Source organism: Bombus huntii, chromosome 6, assembly GCF_024542735.1.
Source record: "Bombus huntii isolate Logan2020A chromosome 6, iyBomHunt1.1, whole genome shotgun sequence".
Classification (NCBI taxonomy): domain Eukaryota; kingdom Metazoa; phylum Arthropoda; class Insecta; order Hymenoptera; family Apidae; genus Bombus; species Bombus huntii.
This window is the reverse complement of record NC_066243.1, coordinates 17,585,467-17,608,670: the sequence shown is the minus strand read 5'-3', so window position 1 is coordinate 17,608,670 and position 23,204 is coordinate 17,585,467. Positions and strand designations below refer to the sequence as shown.

The following is a 23,204-nucleotide window of genomic DNA, read 5'->3' as shown; positions in this document are numbered from 1 at the left end:
GAAATCGCTCGAAGATCAATTAGATATTGTAGAGGTCTACAGGTTCTACGCACCTTTCTATTTTCAAATTTCTCATAGCTGCGTAAACATCCGCTGTCTCCTTATCACGTGGTTCCTGTCTCATCTTCGTTTACAAGAGGAAACCTCGAAAACAAAAAAGAAGAAGAAATTCCAGGTGAAGAATTAATCGCGGTTACGCAACCGCTGTGAGGCGATCGGTTCGAGGTCGCGATCACCGATAAATTTCATCGGCCGGGGATAATCGAGGGCTCGCAAGAAGCTCGAACGAACTGAACGGCGAGGCACGACGTTTCTATTTGTCGTTGATTTATCGGCGGCGACTCGCTGGAATTTCAGATTCAGCCTCACCGTGGATGGAACGCGAACGATGGAATGGACAGAAAACGGGTCCTGGAGCGCGCGATACAGGTAGGAAAAAGGGTACGGATATTTAGCCGTTGGCAGGCCGCTGAGGGAACCGGATGATACAGTGCCTCGTATATGGGACGAGATGCCGGGCCATAAGTCCGGCTAATTAAAAAATATGAATTCAACGGCGGACGTTGCGACAGCGGAGGGCTGATTTGCGTCCCGAGACGGAACGTCGGCGATATTTTTCACTCCTCCTCCCTCCCACCTCGTCTGTTCCATATTTTAGAGGGGTGGGGGCACGAAACTGGGGAACTTTCTACGCGTCCTACGCGTGGGTGGGCGAAATCAGGTCCCTCGGTTTTCTCCCGGGACGGTTTAATTGACATCGAGAGGAGTCAGAGAGAGAGAGAGAGAGGGAGAGAGAGAGAGAAGAGATTATTCTGCTCCTGAAAGCGGGAATTATTGCACGGTGAATTTTCCCAGCCGGTCACAAAACCGGAGACTTTATTATCCCGTTGGAAGGAATTTCTTTTCGGAGCGAGATGGTAACGTTTCTGATGTTCAATGCTGATTCGTGAGACGGTACTATACAGGTTATGGTTTCCGTAATGACGAGGAGAGTTAGAGTACGCTGTATCTCGTGGGACTTCCTGATGTAGGAAATGAAACAGTGATCCTGAAAGTTGGAGGTTTTTGCGGGCAGGCTGATTTGGAACGTGTATGTATGTATACGTTTAATTTGACTACAAAAGTTAATGTAATTGAGAGGTGAAACGAGATATTTTCTCCGCGCATTTCTAAGAAAAGTTTAATGAAAATTGATATTCTTATATACAATTTTTAATTATATTTTAATAATATTCATATCAAGCATTTTATTAATATCTTTATTCAATAAATTCTGTAAGAGACGTAAAATATATAAACAGAATCGAGGGTTTTTAGGAATATTTCCAAATTTATAAATTACTACGCTTTGAAGTAAATTTTGTTCTTTTCAGTAAAAGGTCAGCCTCGTATTTATTTGTTATGTATTTACGTATTCACATAACTTCATATCAAAAATTAGTACTATGACTGCAAAATAGTGGCCTTAATTTACAAAAAAAATGTATAAATTATGAAATTTATTATTCAAATAAATTCGAGAGCGAATAAATTTGGCGAATAAGTGTAGAAATTAAAAATTTGCAGATATTTGCTAATAATAAACAAATCATTATAATTACGGACGTGACAGTAATGTATAGTGCTACGTAAGTTTCCGAAGGTGAAAGTCATTCATCATAATATTACTACAAGACCTGAGGTATCTAAATACCTAAATAAGGTCAGGATGTTTACCAGAATGTTCTTAAAATGCAAATAGCGTTGTTATACTACTTTGTCATTCTCAAATAATTAAAAACGAAGAGTCTCAAAACAAAGTAGAATTTCCGATAATTTATTCCAATAATAATTTTTATTACATCTCCATTTATGAGAGTTTTAAACGTACGAAAATGTGCACAAAGTGTACAAATACGTAAAATATCCAAAGTGTAGCGCCCACTCGTTACGACACTTCACAAATAAAACAAATCTTCTTTTAGGTTTCATTTCTTTCATTCATTTAATGTAAATTAAATGTAAATTTACATAAATATCGGCAATCTGCTTATTAGCGTATCTTTATCAAATTTTTGCATACTAAGAAATGAAAAATTTGTCCAAATCGAACTCGTCAAACATCTGTTCGTCAAAAACTGCATCTACTTATTTTGGACTCGTATCGTTTTTTGGTTCACCGATTCGATTCCGTCCCGAGTTCTACATTTTCCGCATGCACGCGCGCATATGTATTATGTACTTTCATCATCGCGGAAGCCAGAATGGTATCCATTGCTATGAAATATTCGATCGAATGGGATCCCGTGGCGGACTGTGAGAACCGTGGCAGCGATCGATCGTTCGATACAAGACGGATAAGCGTATGACTTCATTCGAGCGTGTCAGTGGGCGATTATGAGAAATTGGAAATCGAAAAAACGAAATCGCTCCGGGGATCGCGAGCCGTAGATACTTCTCTCTTTCTCTGCTTAAATAATAAATTACCCTTATCGACTGTTGGGATCGGCGTTTCGTTCTCATAAGTAATCTCGATTTAAAAGGAGAAAATTGAATGAGACTGAGCTGGATTTTCAAGGGAAAGTCCGATCAAAATTTATCGCGACACGAAATTTAACGCGGTGTTTTTACAGAAGTTGCGCCGGTAATTAACATTCTTTTTTACCGTTTTCGTTCGTGACGAAAAAGAAAGAAAACGGCAATTTGGATTGTACAAATTATTCAGGAATGCAGAATTTCGATGGAGTTGTAAAATTCGCTCGAACAATAAATGTGTCGTTCGATTTCTGACAAATGTTAATTCGCCTATGTGTCGCTTTTTATAGTCGTATAAATTGTTCGACTTGTTAGGAACGAGCATTTGTGGATTTTTAGTCGATATCCGTGACATTTATTCGGATCGTAAATTTTCTTATTTTGACGTTTGAATAATCGATTAATATGAAATGTTGCGAGGCAGCACGTTACATTTAAATCTTATTAAACTAAAGATTATCCGTTCTTAAGGATAATAAGTATCCTCTATGCGATCGATTTACTTCACAGGCTCGGCTCCGCCGCGTGTCAGTCATTTTTATTTTCTAGGAATTGTACCATAAATCTACAATCTCTAGTTATTTTATTAGAAATTTCTAATTTTATTTACATTTCATTAGCCTTATAACGTAAAATACCAAGTAAATTAACAGACAACGTTCACCAACAAATGTAACGAATAAACGTCCCGATACTTACTGTCGCGTTGCACGATTTCTGAACTAAAAAAAACTATCTACTTCCTCTTAGATCTCGCAGCTTATCCAAGCAACCGTCCATTAACGAATTCTACGGTAACCTGAATAACGCAAGAGGCAAAGGGATCGGAGACGCGTGTCACGTTGCCCGAGAAAGCCTGAAAAAACCATTCCAGCGTTGCCCTGTCAGGAATCTGGATCACCATAGTCCCCGGTGACGTTCTAAGCCCGTAAAGCATTCCGTGCCTTTCCACAATGATTAACGTTATGATTTTACGAGGCTAGCGAGCGAAGACGCGCACGGTTCTCCTCTTTCGTAATTTCGTTCGAGCATCGACCGCGTGCTTTCACGCGTGTCCTCGCCCGCGTATTTCCATCGTGTGTCCACCTGCGTCGTCCCCCGTAATAATATCGATCTTATCAGCTCCTCTGGTGATTATCTCTGGCGCTCGCGTCCCGTTAGGCTGGAATCTCTGTCGAACGGGACCTTCCACGGCCGATTCTCCGCCGGAATATACACGAAAACGTCTCCGAGACTTTGGTATCGCGACCGCGTCGTGCAATTACATCGTGTAATTGGGCATCGCGATCTCACTGTGTAATTAGCGAACGCGGATGGGACACGACATCGATAATTGCCCCACACGGATGCGCCAGGTGAAATTTCGGAGAAACCGCCCGTGAATATTGATCCACCCGTGTCGAACCTATTACCCGATCGCTGGAAATCACGATGATACGGTAGATTTATAGTCGCTAGTATGGTAGCTTTTCTGTCGTTCTGCTGATATTCGGATTTTTAAGATTTTACCAATCGAGTTTTGACTTTGGTTGAAGTATGCTGAGGATGGTTAGAAGTCGTATCGATCGATTCCATGAATTGAAGAAAGTAAGAAAAGGTGATAATTTTACAGATGCTTTTTAACATTTGCTTCGGAATTTATGATTGTCGATTTGAAGTAAATTTTTTTCAAGCAACGCGTCAATTTATATTTTCAGTAACCTACAAAAAAAATTCGTGCCACGCAAGATTTATTCGTATTAGTGAAATGAATGAAAGTTTCATAATAGATGATCGCGAAAACAGTATTGGGTAGGGGATTTCAAATAGAGGAGAAACTTGAGAAATGTTGGAGGATTACGGATCGACCGACACAGATATCCGTCGTTCCAAGAAACATCATTTCGTAACATAACAAGGATCCTCTCGAAAATTCGGAATCCCTTTCCCAACGTTCGAAGCTGTTGCAACTCGCGACATAATACGTAATACACGCCTCCGTATCTGCTCGGATTTAATCGCGACCTTTTATCGACTGGAAACTCCGTGTCTGGAACGAATTCACGTTTTCGTAATAGTATCCATAATAAAGTTCAAAATTCCCCTTTAAAGTTCACGAAAGAGGAAAACTTTTTAAAAATTTTGTGAATAATATATCGGAGTAGATTTTTAATACGCCATGTTTCTTCATCGAATGGATTGTATATCGATTTTAAAACCGAGGAAACTAGGGTGTCGTTTAGTGTTGTAGTGAACGTTAATCGAAGTGTCTCACGAATTCCATTAAAATATAAATCTCGTTAAACCCTGAGTCTGATTTGTTCAATTAAAATCGTTTTCCGAAGTAATACTAACTAGAATGTTTCGACGCATGAAGAAATAAAGTAGAATAAAGGATTTATATAATCAACTGTCATAAATATCATACCATGGGTCAGCCTCAGAGATCTTACAAAAACAATCACGATATTTCTATATTCCATTTAATTTATTCCTGCTATCTGAATAATTCTAAATTTTTGCGAAAACCTTTCTCGTATTCCGTTTCCAGATTATACTTTACATTTTAATATTTATAACTGGATAAAAGAAAGTTCAAATACGATAATTTCATAAATTTGGATTATATTTGGTAAAGCACCAAATAATATATATATGTATATATTCCAGAATAAATGGTTATAAAATATAAAAGTACAAAAGAATACCAGTATTCGTATACGCAAGAATCAATTGTAAATTTTCTTTTCTATTCACCGCTGCAATTACGAAATTATCAACCATTAAGGAATAAGATAGAACCTAACAACTGAATATATCTCACAAAACCTCTACCATCCACGATCTGTATCTAATTGCAATTTTCCACACAATACTCTCAACAGACCATCGTTTCGCATGTTTAAAGAACTCATCATCGAACCTAGCTTTCCCATCGACACGTTCGTTCGCCTGTTCCAACGCGTTCTCCCAATCCTCCAAAGTACAGCGCACGGGAGAGCTTCGTTATTTCTCGTCGCCTCGAATCGATTACGCGATCGTCGCGCGTCAACTTCGATCGAGCATCCTAATTATCTGGGATCGCGATGCACCTGAGAGGAGAGGACGATGGAGGTCGTCGAGGTCGTTCAAACCGGAGAAAGGTTTGGCATGTTTGGCCGAAGGGGAAAGAAAGAAGATGCCAGAGGACAGAGTGAAAAAGAAAACGAGCGTTCCAGGCCGCTCTAATTACTACCTTCGCTTCGAACGAACCGTAACGAAGCGTTTATGCGTCTGTGGCGACATAGCTTCGCGGACAGGCGGGGAAAATGAGACGAAATAAAAAGAAGAAAGGAACATGGAAAAGAAAAGGAACGACAAGGACAAAGTGGAATGAAGTCTGTCTCGTGTGCATATATAGCAGCTCGTGAGAGTACCCATTGTAGAAACGTTTGCAGAAACATCGTACGACATATACTATGATTTCGTATTTGATCGATACGATCATGACAGCCGTGCTCCAATGAAATTTCAAGATGTTTCGTATAACGCGTACAATATGGACGTAAGAGTTTTCTATGGTAAACGTTCGAATACCTTCGTGAACCACTGTACATTGTATATGTATGAAGGCATTCGTACGTACCTTCGGATCTACGTTGTGTAATCGCATGGATGACCTGGAAACAGGAGCACACAGCGTTCTGGACGAGGTGAACTGCTTGTTTTCACGCGACAGAAGTGCGTATCTTTTGCCGCACATCTGCGTGAGCGCCCCCGTTCTTGGACAGCCACAATTAACCTGGCTCCCGTTTTCTTAATTAATGGCCGAACTCCTCTTAACGATGACAATTTTTTCGATAGTGAAATCGAAATTGCGACACTCGCTTTTCTCCGGCTTTCGTTTCGATCATCGCACGGAGCGTCTTTTCTCCACTCGAGTGCTTCTTGCCTGATTATTTTTAAAATTGTTCGAATCGTGTATCCATCGCTGCAACTCTACTATTCTATCTATTTATTCCAGCTAAAAAGTTTAACGAGTTAATATTTTCTACATTCTTAACTGCTCCGATGTAATTTTTACCATTACCGATAGCTAGATTGCGAATATTTTTATTTTTGGTAGTAATATTCGTAAAAGGCCACGTGCCAGAAGTTAGAATAGTAGAATTCAGTAATATTAAGTAATAATGAAGTAAAACTTCATCAAGACTTAAAAGGAATCATCCATGAATCTAGAAGGTGAAATCCTCCGTGATCCCACCTTTTACCTCTTCGTCGAAATAAGAAACACTGACGTCACTCACGTCAAGGAAAATAACATCGTGCTACTTAATTTGAATCGGTTTTGGTGGTACAGGCATTAGGTCTCTTCGAATACGAATCTTAATAATCGAAAATGTCCACAGTAGTTGAAGCTAATTCGTTTGGTACGATTAGATACGGTTAAATTCTACGCTTTCTCTGCTGAATCGCTACACTACGAGCATCGAAAACAGGAGTTCTCAGAGGCACTCGAGGGCCCATTAGGACCTAGGCCATTAAACGCGATCGCGACCGAGGTGAATTCTGTTTGGGCCCGGGGCAATCTTCACGAGCAACGTCACGAGCGTGTGTAGATCTTCTTCTTCCTCAAGGTTCGGCAATAAAAAGATACGCGGCAATAAAGGCCGATCTGCTCTCGGTATCAACGAGCTACGACCACTTTTCGTGTCATTACTGGCGCTCTTTCGTATCGGATGAACAGGAAACGACCGATTCGCTTGACTTCGCCGTAATACGTCGTTACCGCTGCCACTAAAGCTGATCGTAAACGCGAATCGATTACGAATATCACTTTTTAATTCACGATTATTGCTTAAAGCCAGACATCGTGTGTTCGTGGTTGGACGATCGTGACAGAGTAAGTAGATATAGTTGGAATTGTGACGCAAGCTTGCGGTATTTTTTAGAATGTTTAGATTAGAAATTTGGTAAATATTTACTATACAGAGATTACTGTAGATATTTAGTTATTTACTGTAGTACCTACGCTAAATATTTTATTTGCGTCGATTAATACTTTATAGTACTTTAGATCAAAGTTGGAAATTGTAATTATCGCGGAATTATCAAAATTCTTAATATATATATAATGAAATATCAGAATTCTAAACAAAATTCTGGTTATATAAGACTGACGATATTTCTATCAATTTATTCCCATTTATCCGAAGATCCAACAACGACGTACAAAAATTAATACATCTTCTACGAATTCCTCAGACGAATTCCTCATTTCCTATATAACGTTCTATCAGTATCTATCGATCGATATTAGGACTAGTTTGGTCAGTACCGAAATTTATTTTATAAAAGACCGCTTTGAAATATATTCGACTTTGAAAATAGACTTCAAAATCAAGAGTTAGATACTCTCTGGCATACAAGAACAATTCTTTCTTCACATTGCATATAGTTAAATAAATAATTTACTTATATGAAAAATACGAAAAGGGATCGTTTAATAAAATAACATATTAGAAACTCAGACTTTTTATCAAATAAATCTGCAAATGTTTTTCACCCACGACCGGACTGTCGGGCATCGTCAGACTTCCCAACCACGAGAACAAGAAGCAGAGGACCAACATCTTAGATAGACTGATCTCCTAATGCTCGAGATACGAGGGCAGCGAGGCGGTCGATCGCGAAAGGGGGATCCTCGCGGAGGTTCTCTCGGGTCACGAGCATCACGAGTCGCCGGCAGTAGCAAACGTGGTAGTCGGCCAGGCTGAATCATGCCTCCTTCGAGGTATATACGGGAGTCAATTGGACGGTTACGCCGTCCACGGACCAAGGGAGCAGCCACGAGCGGAGGCGCCTTCATCTTTACGACAACGCGTCCTCGTAACTCCTGGCGTTCTCCTCCTTGTCCTGCTCCTTCTTTCCCTTGGCTTTCGGTACTGCGAGGATCCGCTGCTTTTCCTCCCTCGCCGTTTCCCCCCTTGGTCGTGTCGCATACCGAATGCACCGGTATCAACGTTAGATCTCTCTATTCGCGAGGGAAACTGACCATGCACGCTCAATGAATCCATCGAGAGATTCGCTCGTAAAAGGCTTTGAGAGAAGGATCAGCAAGATGATCTGATCTGTATGGAACTGTATCGCCGATTTGAGGATGTTGATTCGTTTAAACTGAGATTAGATACTAAAATTGACTGCTGTTAGCGTGAGAATTAAGAGATACGAAGATCATGGGAGAAAAATATGATAAGTACATTTTTATCGATTTTTCAATTTTTTGCGTCGCTTTACGATTAAGCGGAAGTAGAATATCTGAGTCGTCCATCAATTATCGACGTTTTAATTGCCTGTACAACTGTTCGTCATAGTCGCCTTATTTGGAACTAATCGTTAGTGGAACATCGAGGCTTTACGAAAGTTCTATCGACGTCTGACTATGTAATACCAAAACTACTTACGGAATCTTAATGAAATTACTTAATAGAATCATTTCAAGAATGATTTCATTACCCAGATACATCGATGTTCACATTTTCAAAAAATAAGTGACAGCTATTTCTTCTTAGAATATTTCGTACGAAATATACCCATAAAATATTAATTTCAATCGATTTACTTTGTCGTTGTTACGTTACTTTTAGTTTGCAAATGTAATTCTCTTTTTGATATTCTCCTTTTGTGTGATAACGAAGAGAAAGCTAAAGAAAAGCTACGTCTCACGCGTGCCGAATTAAAAGTTACGAAACACGTGTGAGACCCAATTGCTTTTTCCATGTTCCAATCTGAAGAGCGTTCCTGAGGGTTCGACGAGTCGATCGACGCAACGCTCACGAATAGCGTGTAGCGATGGCTCGCGTAGCTCTTGTTGGCAGTCGAGGGGCCGCGTGTTGCGCGGACGCCTCCGGATACCCGCGAGCACCCTTCCACTCGCTTGGTATCGGTACCCGGTGTAATTGGAGCGATCGGCACTTGTTTTCGCACGGCGCGATCACGAGCGGCCGCCTCGACCTCTCGCAAGTACCGGTACTCATTACGCGGCTTCGACGCTGCCTTCCACGCTGTGTATCCCCGTTACGCTTGCCTGACTCGATATTCAATACACCGAGCCTGCACCTTCGGCTACGATCGGCGTACTTTGTGCTTCAACCTAGGCCGCCTTTTATCTGTTCGCTGATTTGTGACTCGAGCTAACTTCTCTCGCTGATTCATCGTATTTTGTATTCTCGTTCCTGTTGTCTAAACTGTCTAAATTCGGGAAAGATCGCTCTCTTAACTCGTTTCGTCTTATTTTTTATTCAGAAGATCTTTTTAATATGTTTGCAAGTCCGTTACATGTACGAAATTTATAAGCAATAACACGCTCGAAACATTGCTCCAATTGAAGAATGCCATGTGTTAACAATAACAGGGAGTTCTAAGATTTCTCATAGTAGGTGTATCGTCCGAATAATTGTGTAATAATTTTCTGAAATGTGTGTGATATCGACTTTAATACAAGGAAATTAAAAATCACGAAGTTTTGAAGAAACTTTTCACAAAAATACATTATTACTGTAAACGATTATAACTATCTAGAATTGGTTTCCTTCCTTTTATCGACCACATCGGTGCTTGATATCAAACGCAAAATAATTTGAAAACGTCACACGAGCAATACAAATTTCAAATGTCGAAATTCCAGAAAGCAAACGAAACTCAACCTGCAGCCTCGCTCCTCGGCAAAGCCTCCCATTTATAATCAATATCTCTCTGCGATCAACAACTCGAGCATCCAATATGCACACGCCCGTCATACGTTAGCTCATCTCGTTAAGTCAGCTCGCCGGTTTCTCAGCAAAGGTTCTCTGCGGCCGCATCTGTCGTCGCGCGGCTTGGTTAAGGCAGCCACGAAACGAAACGAGGAAAGATACACGACTGACCAAGGCCCGTGGAAGGGGCTGAAAGCGAGAGCAATTTGGTGGAGAAGCCGGCGAGGGCGGTGGGCCCGGCGCTGACATCTCATTTGACTCCGGCGAGCAGGCTATTTTATTTAATCCGTGATTTACGGATGCGAACGAGGCGGCCTCCTCGGCATGGCATCCCGTGTCGGCCATCTAAGCGCATAAAAGGGAAGATGCCCCGCAGATAAGGCGCGCGGCGACCGAGAAGAGAAGAAGAAGAGAGAAGAGAGAGGAGAGAACCGAGCGAAATGCATAACTTAACCCCGAGCTCGCGCCGCGTAGCGAGAATTTAATCTCTGAAAGCGTCGTGTCGTGGCCCGCGCGACCTCCAACCCCCTTTCGCCCCCGAATAAAATAAATAAATAGGACGCCGTTCGAAATATGTCCCCCGTCCGGCTGATATATATATAGAGCGGACTACCATCCAGCTTGGAATTCTCGGGCCGCGCTTTTGTTACTCGGCAACAAGTCTCTCTCTTTCCTCGAGAGTGCAGCGTATGTATTTCTTCGGGAGATCGAGAATTCCTCGCTAGCGAGATACTTCACGGCTACGAGCCGTCCAAGAAGTAACCGAGTGTACGTATGTATGGTTTTGTAAGCTGAAAGAATCCTCGGTAGATGTGAACGTGGAATTACAGTGGGATAGTGTGTGAATATTGTGTGAATATTGTGTGAGAGAGCGTGGACATTGCGTGGAATACGATGAAGTCAGGAAATTAATAATTAAACCGTGGAGTCGAAGATGCGCTTGTAAATTCTTCAATTTTCTTGAAATATCGAACATGTAGGTGTATTCGGACTGTATATATTCGTTGTAAGGATATACAGACAATTCCTGTATATTTTTATAAATGAAAATCTCGCTCACAAAAAGCGAAGTTGATCGGTTTGGTTTCGATTATCCAATAAAATTGCACGATGAATCACCAGTACGGAGCACGAAAATGTCAGGAAGACAGCAGTTGGAATAAATCAGAGGAACGTTCGCGAGTGTTCGAAAGACCACGTACGGGTTAATCGAGGGCAAAGGTTCCGTGATCTAGATGTGGAAAGCACGCGTCGTGGACACCTTTCATCATCGTCATCATCGGCGAACGTATCTTGCGCGGTTATCGTCGACCAACCATCGATATCCGCTATGTGTTGGTGTAGATTGCGGTTTAAAGTCGAGGCGACGACGCTCGATCCGCTCGTGTGCGCACACCGATATCGGTAAGCGGCTGATGACCTAGCCACGATCGGGCCATCACGTCCACGGCGTGCTCTGGCCATCCGTCGACTCGCTCCATATAATTTGGAGCGCTCACGTGACCCTGAAACGACCAGGGTCAACGCCACATTTGTAATCTTCGAGACGCCGGCGCGACCTGTTCGCACGTTGTTCTCTCGTTGCTCGCCGCGGCAGGTAGACGACAACGGCGTCACCGATCACGAGACGATCGTGTTCTCCTTCGAAAGCTTAGATCTAGGTGTTGTTCGTCAGACATACGAAATTCTTCCTTTCTCTTTTTCGGGATGTTTGTCTCGATTTTCTGCAACACGGTAGAACTCGTTGCATTTATCGGGTCGAAATTTTAGTTATAATACAACTAATCCTGATTTTTCGTGATACATACAGAATGTTGGAAAAAAAATTGCAGGCATAAATTCTTTGTAAAGAAAAAAGAAAGAGAAAATATCGAGATTGCGCTAAAACACTGGAAGTACCGAATTTTGGGATTTTGAATAAATATGATACGACATAGAAGTTTGCAACGAGGATTAACATTTTCAAACGTTACGATACGCCAGAGAAACGTAGACAACGTGATCAAGACAAGAATGCGCGAGTTGCTAAGCCTTCGTGTTTCAAACAGATCGCAAGAAACGGCGACGCAAATGTATAAAAAGCATGCAAATAAATCATCGCGCACTTTATGTTTGTACTTTCGGAGTGAATCATAGGAAGAAGGTCACGATGCACCTCGGTAACGTCTTCGGAGATTTCAAATGCATTCCACACTCGTCAAACCTCGTCAAATAATAATCATCGAACAATTTAAAAGAAGCATAAACTGCTACTAGCTCGCTTCTAAACTAGACTTCGGTTCATCCATCGTTGACAACGTTTCTGCAATTTTAATCAAACCTGTTTTCTCGGTTTCCAGTAGTAACAGTTCTCGTTGCTCCCGGCTAACGATCATAGACACGTTAACAAGCAGCGTGAACAGATATAATTTCGTCCCTCATCTGTTCGATACCATAATATTTCGCGACCGGTAACAAGACGTTCTGATACGGTATCAACGAGATATCGCAGGTGGAAATTACGGTACGAAGAGGCCCTCTCTCTCGAGAGCCTATCGAGCTCGATGATGCATCGCTCGAGCTCGTCTTAACGCTAAAGTGTATACCGTTTTCTTGGCGTATGCTTTACGAGCGACGATTTCGAAAAATGCCTGATTTACACTGGCGACGAGTGAATTAAAATACAAGTTGCCGATCGGACGGTGTAGGCGTGCGATCCGATATCGATCTTTCGCGCGTATAACGAGTCGTTCGTAACGCTCTCGTCGCGTCGTCGCGAACAACGAGCGTGGACAAGCGACGCGATCGCGTACCAGGACAGGACGACTATTAAACGTAAACATCTGGTGGCTCGAAATGTTCGGTCATTTGCGTAAATCACGATGATAAATAATAATCTACGCTCTTTAAGTAAGTTCTAGGCAATAATTTAGATCCGCGACGCTGGTTCGAAGAAAGAACCTGTACAATGGATGAACCGTTGTAAGGAAGATCAAAGGTTATATAATCCCTCTACGTGTCTTGTGGGAACACGATTCATCTCCGCGGCTGCAATCGTAATGCTGGCTGGCGCGGCGCGCGAGCGACCGGTGCTTCTGCTTAAAATTCATAATAAACTGCACGCCTATCCTATGGCATAAAATTGCCTCAAATTAATTGCGGCTGGCTCCGCTATTGGCCGAGATCGGCGCCTCCTCTCGTCACGTTCGGAATCACATCGAAACGATAAACGTGAGATCGTACCGTACTTGCGGGCTTATATCGGTTTAACGATAGGGAAATTTCTAGAGAAATCGTGTAGCGAATGAAGAATTCATCGAATTTATAGACGTAGATCGTAGTAATGAAATTTCAAAGTGTTTTCTGTAATACACGTGATATATTGATAAGAACGTGGTAAATGTTCGATAGTCTTAAACGTACGAGTATAGTTAGTGATCTCTATGAACCACGAGTATATTTGACACAAGCGTTTTCTACGCTTCTATATATATTTTCAAATCGATTTCAAATATCGATATAATCGCGATAGCCGTGTCTCATTACGATGTCTATGAAATTTCAAACGTATTATATAACAACGACGTGTGCATAGGCAAAAGTTTTCTATGGTAAGTATCGCAATATATTCGTGAGTCCTAAGCAGCCACGCTGTCTCCAAGAAACGTCATCAAAACCCAGGCCATCGTACGAAAAGAAACCCCTTTAACAGTATCGTACATTGCCGCAAACGTAATTGCGCAGTCGGCGATCCGAGCAGCTCGCCATCGTCCGAACGAAAGAAAAAGATGGAACGTAGTCGGTTGTGCACGAGAGTCGGGTAAACACAATGCATTACGATGCACCGTAGCACCGTGGTCTGGCTCATGGCAAGGAACACACGAGTGGCAAGAGCGGTGGTCGTCCTTTCTACGTCCCTCATGCATGCACCACGTCCCGGGCGAGCAACGTGTCGTAACTTACGTGGCAGATGGCGATCCTCGCGAGGAAGGCACCCAACGGAGATTAGATCGATTTTTCACGGTTCACCGAGAAAATCGCTCGACCAAGCTCCACTAACAAGCCGGCAGATGCAAATCTGAACGCGCGTAGATAACGTTGCGCGACTCGCGCAAGACACGCTCTATCCACAGCGTGCACCGTGGATGAAAACCGGCGATGGCTGCGCCTACGAAACAGGAGAATCATCCTCAACTAGATCCGGTGTCTCTTCGAGCTTAATCACCGACTCTCCCAGAACGCGGAACGCCGTGCCGGCCACGTTAATACGTTCGCGCAATTAATTATGTGAAATTTACGAGTGCGCTTCGGAGGCGAACTCGGACAACGAGCCGGTCGCGCGACTAATATTTCACCCGGGTGATCGCGGCGAGGTGCACGCGAGATGCCGGATGTGGACCGATTTATGAAACTGGCTACCGTTTCCAGTCGTTTGGCCGCGATTTCTGCACGTGAGGTAGAACGAGTTTTGGGAACGGCGATATTCTGCAAGAGGTTCGATAAACGAAGACGGCTTGCTTCGATCGGCTGATGTTTCGTTCGATCGGTCGATCGTTGTGAAATGTATATAAAGTGGAAAATTAATATTATGCGCAAAGTGTCCGTGTACTTTGCTTGAAATACGTATGCTTTTGCTCTTCGTTCGTACAAGTACATTAAGTCCTTCGGGGAGAGATAGCTATTTTTTATTTTTCTGAGAAAAATAATGCGAACGTGAATAGTGACAGATTTCATATACTCTCTAACACTATGTACATTTAAATATCAGACTGTAGTCAAAGGGAAAGAGAATTTCGTGAAACTGATAAGGGAAAACGACATAAATTAAACGATGGTACGAATTTAATCGTTAAGTGTGCAATTCTACTATATAGTAGAAAATAGTTGCGATTTACGAAACTACGAGTATATAGCTACTGTTTCAAGATGTTTCACCACAATTTCTGTTTGGTGGTTAGGAAGGGTTGGATTAGAGATGTGGAAACGTTGGAGAAGATCGGATAAATTGGAGCGTGCTAAGCGAAATGGAGTTTCTTCGAATAGATGATGTTTCTGTTAGATCGTTTCTAATGGCAACTTCCATCGCGAGTATGAAGATAGCTCGACGAGGTACACATATGTAATAGTTTTGGAGAGGTAGTTTATTTATGGGGTAGTAAATTATGTTCCTTTCCCTTACTTTGATCTTCTAAATAAGAGCTCTCTTAATCTACGTATAAATCAGCAGGCTGAGAACGTTGTTTCTCGAAACATATCACTCTTGCTCGCATGATCACTGTAATTTACCCTCTTGAATGAGATTCGTCATGCTGTTCACTTAATCCGTTCTCTAATTTCATCCGTGGCCGCAGCTATCATTGTTTCGTGAAATCTCCTGTCTTATTCGAGTTAACCGTAACTGTAACCCAAATGCGCACGATGCTCTTACATTTCAGCGATTTTCTGGAAGGCTTAATTAATAGCCGAAAATAATATATACTACGTTTAACACTGAAACCTTCACGCTTTATTATATAAACCGTGTCATTTTTTCACCCGCATTTATTTCCACTAAAATATGTAAGGTTATTTCTTGATCCTCTGATCTACGATAAATATCTCGTAATTTCTATACGGATTGTTCTTTGATCGATATAATCGCGACAATCGTATCCCCTTAACGGTGTTGGTGAAATTTCAAAATGTTTTATACGACACTGGCGTACGGACACAGAGTTCTTCTATGCTAAATGTTTAAATACTTTCGTTTTTCTTAATGCATTTATGGCCATATAAAGAGAACAATTTTGATTCGAACAATTAATTGGAATAATATCAAACGTCAAACAGTGACATAGTAACTGGTAAAGAACCAACGTAGAAAAACTACAGTACAGAAATCACCAATGGTCAAATACTTTCGTGAGCCAGTGTACGTTAAACCGTAGCTGTATCGCGTTTCGAAAAATCGATACGAGCTCGCGAAACGCGTATCGATCGTCCACATCTCAGCCCGTCGAAAGGAGGGAGGCAAGCAGCGAGATCGATAAATCAACGAGAGTGCTGGCAAATGCTCGCGTCGGTGAGGGCGTACGTACTCACACTTGCATATACGTACGGCTTACGGGCTGCTTTATATGAATCGATTCGGATCGTCGGCCGAAAGAAGAACTCGTAAGTCGTGGCTCACGGCCAAACGATACGAATCTGGCTCGATGTAATATTTAGCCGATCGCCGCTCCCCATATGCCGCTGGGACGGAGCCGGTGAAATGTATCACGGAATAATGGCCAGGAAATCAGCTATTCGGCTAATCGTAAATTTAGCACCGATGCCACGCTTCAAAAGGGACGCGGAAGATTGATAGTGCGCGAATTGAGAGAGAAAGAGAGGGAGAGAGAGAGAGATAAACGTCAGACGATCGTTGAAATATCTTTATGCGGTAGACTTCGGCGAATTGTTATTTATGGCCTCGAATTCGATTAGCGAACCTTCCACTGTTACGTTTGATAATTAAATTATCTCTTACGCTTTTGGAAAATTTACGCCTTTGGTGTTTTGACTTTCTTTTTAATTGCTCAGGAATCCAAGTAAATTAATTCCTTACAAAATCTTGAAAATTATAAAGATACTCGAATCTTAACCTCTTGTCCTACGATATCAAATCGTGAAACAAAGAGTAAGTACAGGTTAAATTGCAGATAATTGTCTGGTAGTTAAAATGTCTATGAATCGGTTAGGTCACGTTTAACCCTGCGATTCTCAACTTTTCTTCCTCCCATTTTAGGGAAAAGAATCGCACGATTTTTACGTTTAACATGGAATCGAATCGAGCAATCGTGCAACGTCAGCGATAAAAATTTATTCCTCCCGTTTTAGCCGAAAGAATACAGTCAAACTAAACTCAATCCCACCAAACCTCGCCGATCCGTATCTCACACATCCACCAACAGCCACAAATGAACACTCTTATCGAAGCTTGCAATTCTCGCTGATCTCCGTCTTACCAAATCTCATCCCCGAAAAATTGCCTCGCTGATCCACACTCAATAAAACCTGTGCCAACGATGTTCTCTCAGCGATTGATCACTCGGCGGGCGACACGTTGCCACGGCGCGGCAGAAGGATGGCGCGCACGTGCGCTCGCGCAATTTATTACGCGATAAACAAACTCGTGGTCAGGTTGTATAGGTATGTACGAGGCTTAGCATGGTTGGCGGCCGCGGCAGTCGCGTTTGGCGCGAGATCGGCCGGCGAAGCCAGTGTCGGTGCAAGATCGCGTCAGATCGAGACCGCCGTCGAGAAAAACTAGTAGCGGTCCCATAGATCTGTCGATCCTCGACTGGCTTGCGTTCACTACGTACCGTCTTCCCTTTTTTCCCTAAAGCCTCTGCTCTCGCCACCGCTTGATCCCGCGTGGCCGTTTGTCGCGGCAGAACCGCGGTTCTTTCCTGTCGCGCGAACTCGCGACGAAACAGCTTAGTCTCTCTTTTCCCCTTCGTCGATCCTTTTCTACCTTTGGTCAGCTAATAAGCCGCTACCTCCCGACGTTAAAGCTCGTATTACACGCCGGTCCCGTCGGTAATTGGACGCGTATTCGAGCCAGCCTGGCGCAAATACGCCGCGCCGCTCGATCTCCCGCCTGTTCCGAGTACGCCGCGTCGCTCGATGCCTTCTTAATGAAAGGACACAGGAAGGATACGCTCAACCTGATGCGGACGATGAGAAGTTTAAGGATGATCGCGTTCTTGCATGGCTGCAAAGAGCTTTAAAGGCAGTTCTGATGTTTTATTTGGGGTAATTTGGTTTGTCGTGTAAGCACTATCAAACGAGCTATTAACGAATATAAATAAATGTAAATAGCGAGTATGGATGGATGATAGAGATTCGCAGAAACGTATGCTAGATTACGATTTTAAGGCAAGAGATGGAACGTTAATTCCTGGTCCTTCTCATTTCCGAAAATTTTCGATGTCGCTTATTTCTTTTAGTAGAGGTGGACGAATTATCGAAAAGCGGAAAGAAATTTCTTATATAGAATGGTCGCAAATATTTGGCGAAGCTGGTTGAAATTCCTACATATAATTTTTTACATACAACATAGGACATCTCAGACGAGCCATTGAAAAGTCGAACTGTTCGTTTCTACTTGTCGAAGTACGTAATTTGGATTTGTACTTAAATCGTACATGGAAACGATTCCATCAAACAGAACAGAAAGATATCGACGCAACAGAAAGATATCGAATAGAAAGATACTTATAAAGACATGTAATCGGTATGAACCCGTCTATTTCACTGAACTCGACCGACGTCAAAATACGAGTGAAAATAAACGCCATTAAGAAAGAACTCCTTAACTCGTTCTTAAGAAACCGCGATGCTCTAATCTGTCAACACCATTACAACCTGAGTGCGTCAATAATCCGTGCATACATATAATCGTCGTGGTTAAGGAACGAAAATTTTGTCTGATTTTATTTTCGTACAGTTCGCGAATGTTTGGTAAATCGGGCAGACCGTCATTTTCTGGTGGTTCCCGATCGTGTAGTAACAGGAACCAGGCGAGCCGGTGGATCGAGATCTTTTTAATGGCGGCATATAAATCGGCCGATAATCCAACGGACGAATTCCCACGTGGCATGCAAATGAACCGAGGTGGACCTTTTTCATTCAGCCGGGATACGTGTAAAATCTACTTAATGGTATAATTTCGCTATTAATCTCCGAGTTTGCTTCGACCAGGGCGAGGACAGTTTCACCGATCTGCCAAATTCGCTTCTGTGTGTACTCGATTCTGTGTGTAAACTTCTGTTTCTGTGTAAAACTTTCTTCTCGTGTGTGGCTCGTACGACGTAACGCAGCCTAATTATACGCGATTCGGTCGCGATTTAGCGCCGTTATTCCGCCATCAATTTCGGCCTTATCCGAAGCAGTCCATGGCCTCCACCAGCCCGAGGACACTGGGATCCATCAGGCGAGCCTCGAGTTTTACGACCGACCGTCCCAATATCGCACCGTGTCGGGAATAAATAATTTGATTTCGAAACCAACGCGGATCGTCCCTCTTTCGCCTCTCTTACGTCCAATGGACGTCTTCCAAAACACACCGCACGCTGTTTCGTCTCTTCTCGTTTTTCTTCTGATTCTTTGCTCGGTTTTCTCGTTTCGTTCGTAGCAACGAGGTGGAACGGCACGAAGAAAAGAAGGTCGGTTTGGTTCGCTGGAAGAGGGAGAATAGCACGATACGCTGCCTGTTCCGTCAAGAACGTTATTAGCATTATTCTATCGCGTTATATCATAACGTTTTGATTCCAAGCGAGAGTCTCGATTATTTTTGTTTACGGAATCTTTTACGCTTTCTACTTTCTTGGTGTTTGCCGGTGTACCCATATAATGTATGTACGAGAAACAGAACTTAGATATAGATTTGTTTTACAAACACTTTGAATATTTTTTACACAGAAAAATGTGCATATCAGTCGTATTTATCTAAAAGACTTTTTAATGAATTCCTAACTTCGTCGGCAATCTTTTCAAATTAGAGATTTTATCGTAAGTAATATTTTTCTGTAAGTTACGCAAAAATGTTTCTCGTTGCTTCAAATAACGTTTGCGGATAATCTGCCATCATCGTGATAATATTTCTCAGTAAAGCAGGACCTCCGCGAAGTCGACGGAAGACTATACAAAACCGTTGCCAAAATTGCCTGCAGTTACCGATACGATGTCGGCCATTACCGTTTACCGTAATCAGGCCCGTGAGAATTCGCTCGCGATTTCGCGCCGTTATTTCGCCATCAATTCGGCCCCTTATCCCCGGAAAGCCTGTCCGCTCGATCGCATAACGAGCGACACGAAACTTTAAGGTCCTGTCGCGCGCGGATCGCGCGAGTTTTACGATCCTTTGGCTCGCGAGCACGAGAACGATTCGAATAAAATCGCGATCCGAGCGTAGACTCAGCCAACAGACAGCGTTCGAGCTGCAAAATTCCCCGAGTACATCGCCACCCTTCTTTTTTATATCTCGATCGGTATCACGCGACTGTAAATAATCCCGAAGAGGGCGTAAACGCCCGCGTAAAGAGGCTTCCAATCGCATTTTCGAGCCACGGAGGAATCTCCAGATCGGCAATGACGCATCGAACTCCATTGGGAATCGTGGAATGCTCGATCGGAAGCCGAAGAATTTTCGGAGTCGCGCGAAACTTCGAATCACAGAAGATTATTCGTTCTCGATTTCCTGGAAGGAATGGCGAACTGGTCGTATCGACGAGATCGCTTACAAAATTATTCAAATAGAGAGAGGTGGATTTGGAAGGTGTCATTAGTTATCCTGGACACTGGCCAAGAGTGGAGGATTTATAACTTTGTTAATTTCGTATGGGCCGTATCGTTTCAAGAGAGAGAGAGAGAGAGAGAGAGGGGGGGGGAGATAATCGAGTTACGTAAGTCGAAGACGATCGGATCTCGAGCGGCGAGGATGGAAATGAGCGAAGGAGTGGAATTGAAACGTTAGCGGGAATTGAAATGAATCTCCAGGATGACGTCATGGTGGTGACCGAGTTCGTTTGATTTAAGCGAGACTTACGGGCCACGAGTGGATTGAAATATCACGTAAGTCGCATGCTGCCGTGCATACGCAAATTGCACGAATTATTAACGCAACCGGTGCATCGATCTGTGACGCTTTGATGGTTGTGAGAACGCTAAAGCTAATTGCAGTTCAGTCATTATGCATTTTATGTTTGCGACACTATGGTGATGAATGTCTTTTTCGATTTGGAGATCCATCGAATTTGACTTGCTCTAAGTGCTACTTAAATGGAATTATTTAAATACGCAGTGCAATCGTGATATTTGGAGTATATCGATGATCGAGTGTTTTCTATGAGAAAGTTCTGAGATCTTCGAAACAATTAGTCGTTTTGCTCAATTTTCTTCAATCTTATATCGATAGACCTATTTTCTAAAAATTAGCTAACTTCGGTACAGAATTTTTATTTTTAATACTTTATACTTCAACTTTGTAATTATTCCGCTAAACGAAAAAGCTTTTAATATTGGGAAATAAACAGGAAGAAAGAATACCATAGTGTCGGTATACCTCTATTTAAACCACAATTAGAAACAGCTTGAACTCGATCACCGAAAGTTGACCAAACCAATCGCGCATCTGCTTCGTTACAAAAATGAGTCATTAAAAAGACACAAATCATGCAGAAATCCGGATAAAGTTTCACGATTCTCAGCAGACATGGCGAGCTGGACGTCGTACTGCTCTGGAACTACCAACCGAGCGAAAATTAAGGAGGAAGTCTACTTTTAAGTGGCACTTGGTCCCTTTGGTGCTTGGAACGGCTCCAATCGAATCGGTAACGAACGATTCGAGATACGGTCGAGGGCGTTATGCGGGACCACACACGAGGCGTCCGCGCTATCCTCGACCCGGTCCCACTAGGTAATGTTTCTTTTAAGTGCGAACACAAATTGTAACTGAGACGATGGGGCTTTCTGCCCTTTTCCCCCTTGCACGGGCCATAGCCCGGGCCCTGGGTCGAGAAATATCTGGCGGATCCGATTTCAAAAGCCGTTCGTTTGGATTCACGATTGTACGAGGGCCGTGGAGGAGCGCGGACCGTGTCGCGCCGCATCGACCATCACAACCCCGACGAAGATTCTCGCGTTCTCGTTCACCCTGCGACCGCGATCCCTTTGACGCTGTTACACGCTGCCACCACGTCGCTGTTCCAGACTCCTTGGCCGATTTATTTCGCCACCGTGACAATAAGAATACGGTTTTACAAGGTGAACTGTGAGCATGCTTTTTGGGATTCAGGGTTAATACTTTTACTCTGCAGAGATTTGTGGTTCTCTTGGACAGTATGTTTAAATCGTACTCTCGTTGAAGAAGAGCCGTTAGGAGGATGTTAACGTTCATTGTACCGAGATTAATCGTGTTTTCGATTGCTAATATCTTTCTCTTTTTTCATATTCAGATTGTATTTTAGTGTTTGACGACTAGTATAGGAAATGATTGATGTATGTTGTATGAGATATAATGGTATCCATTTGGCAATTTATATTGACAATTACTTGGTAATAATTTTCTTAAACTTTGTAAAGAACATAATTTTTATAATAATCGCTAGACTGCGATTTATGCAAGTTCGTATCTTTATAAATACAATTAGAGAGATACGATGTAGGTAGAAAATTAAAAGTTGGGTTTCACCCACTTTACAATATTATAAAAGGTACTTTGTGGATTTTATACATTTTTGCATATCGCGTGCATTCTGTGTATCTTTGCACCTTTAAGTCTCTCATCGACATACAAAGATTCGCGGTTTGATTATCACCGATGCTTCAATTTTGCTCGATATCCGCGGAAAAAGTTGCATTCCAATACGCTCGAAGTATAGTCGAAAATGTTTAAGAATTTCGTTCGATCCGTGAATTATCTCGTGGTTACCGGTTGGCTTTCGGATGGAATCGTGCGACGATGGTTCGCGGTAACGCTTTCACTAGCGGCCAGAGGTCGAAAAACGGGTAACCACGGCGCGTGTACAGCTGGGCGAGCGACCGTCCCTCGGAAGGAAGATCGAGAGTGTCACGCGAGGTTTCATTTCCACGCGGCCGCAATTATCATTGTGCCGGTGTTACGCCACGTGGCACTTTCGCACGCCACGCCTTCGGCGCGCGCTCGACCCGGCGTGCACGCGTGCCAATTATAGGAAAAGCGACTTTTTTTTTATCTTTTTCACTCAGCGTGGAATTCCTGCGCGGCTCGCCTCGTGTCAAGGTACGTACGTCATACGCGAAAACTGGTTCGAGGGGAATGGGTTTTGCTCTGGTCGCTCTGGAAAAGCGTACCAGGTGAATCGAGAGTGACTCGTGGTTGCGTTGGGTAATAATCTCGTAGTTGTTGCAAGAATCAATCGAACGTTGTTTCCTTATTGAATTGTTTTAAACGATGAAAAACGTACGAAGATATAATTGATCGAGTCTGTGCACTCG

At 42.8% G+C, this 23,204-nt stretch overlaps 1 long non-coding RNA gene across 1 annotated transcript; it reads right to left on the bottom strand.

Moving 5' to 3' along the window:
* Window positions 1-11,154: 11,154 nt before the first annotated feature.
* On the bottom strand, window positions 11,155-17,289 carry LOC126866803 (uncharacterized). The gene is made up of 2 exons (XR_007690042.1): window positions 17,192-17,289; window positions 11,155-11,950 (listed from the first exon to the last, which is right to left on the bottom strand). It is a non-coding gene; the product is annotated as an uncharacterized LOC126866803 (long non-coding RNA).
* Between the last annotated feature and the right edge of the window lie 5,915 nt (window positions 17,290-23,204).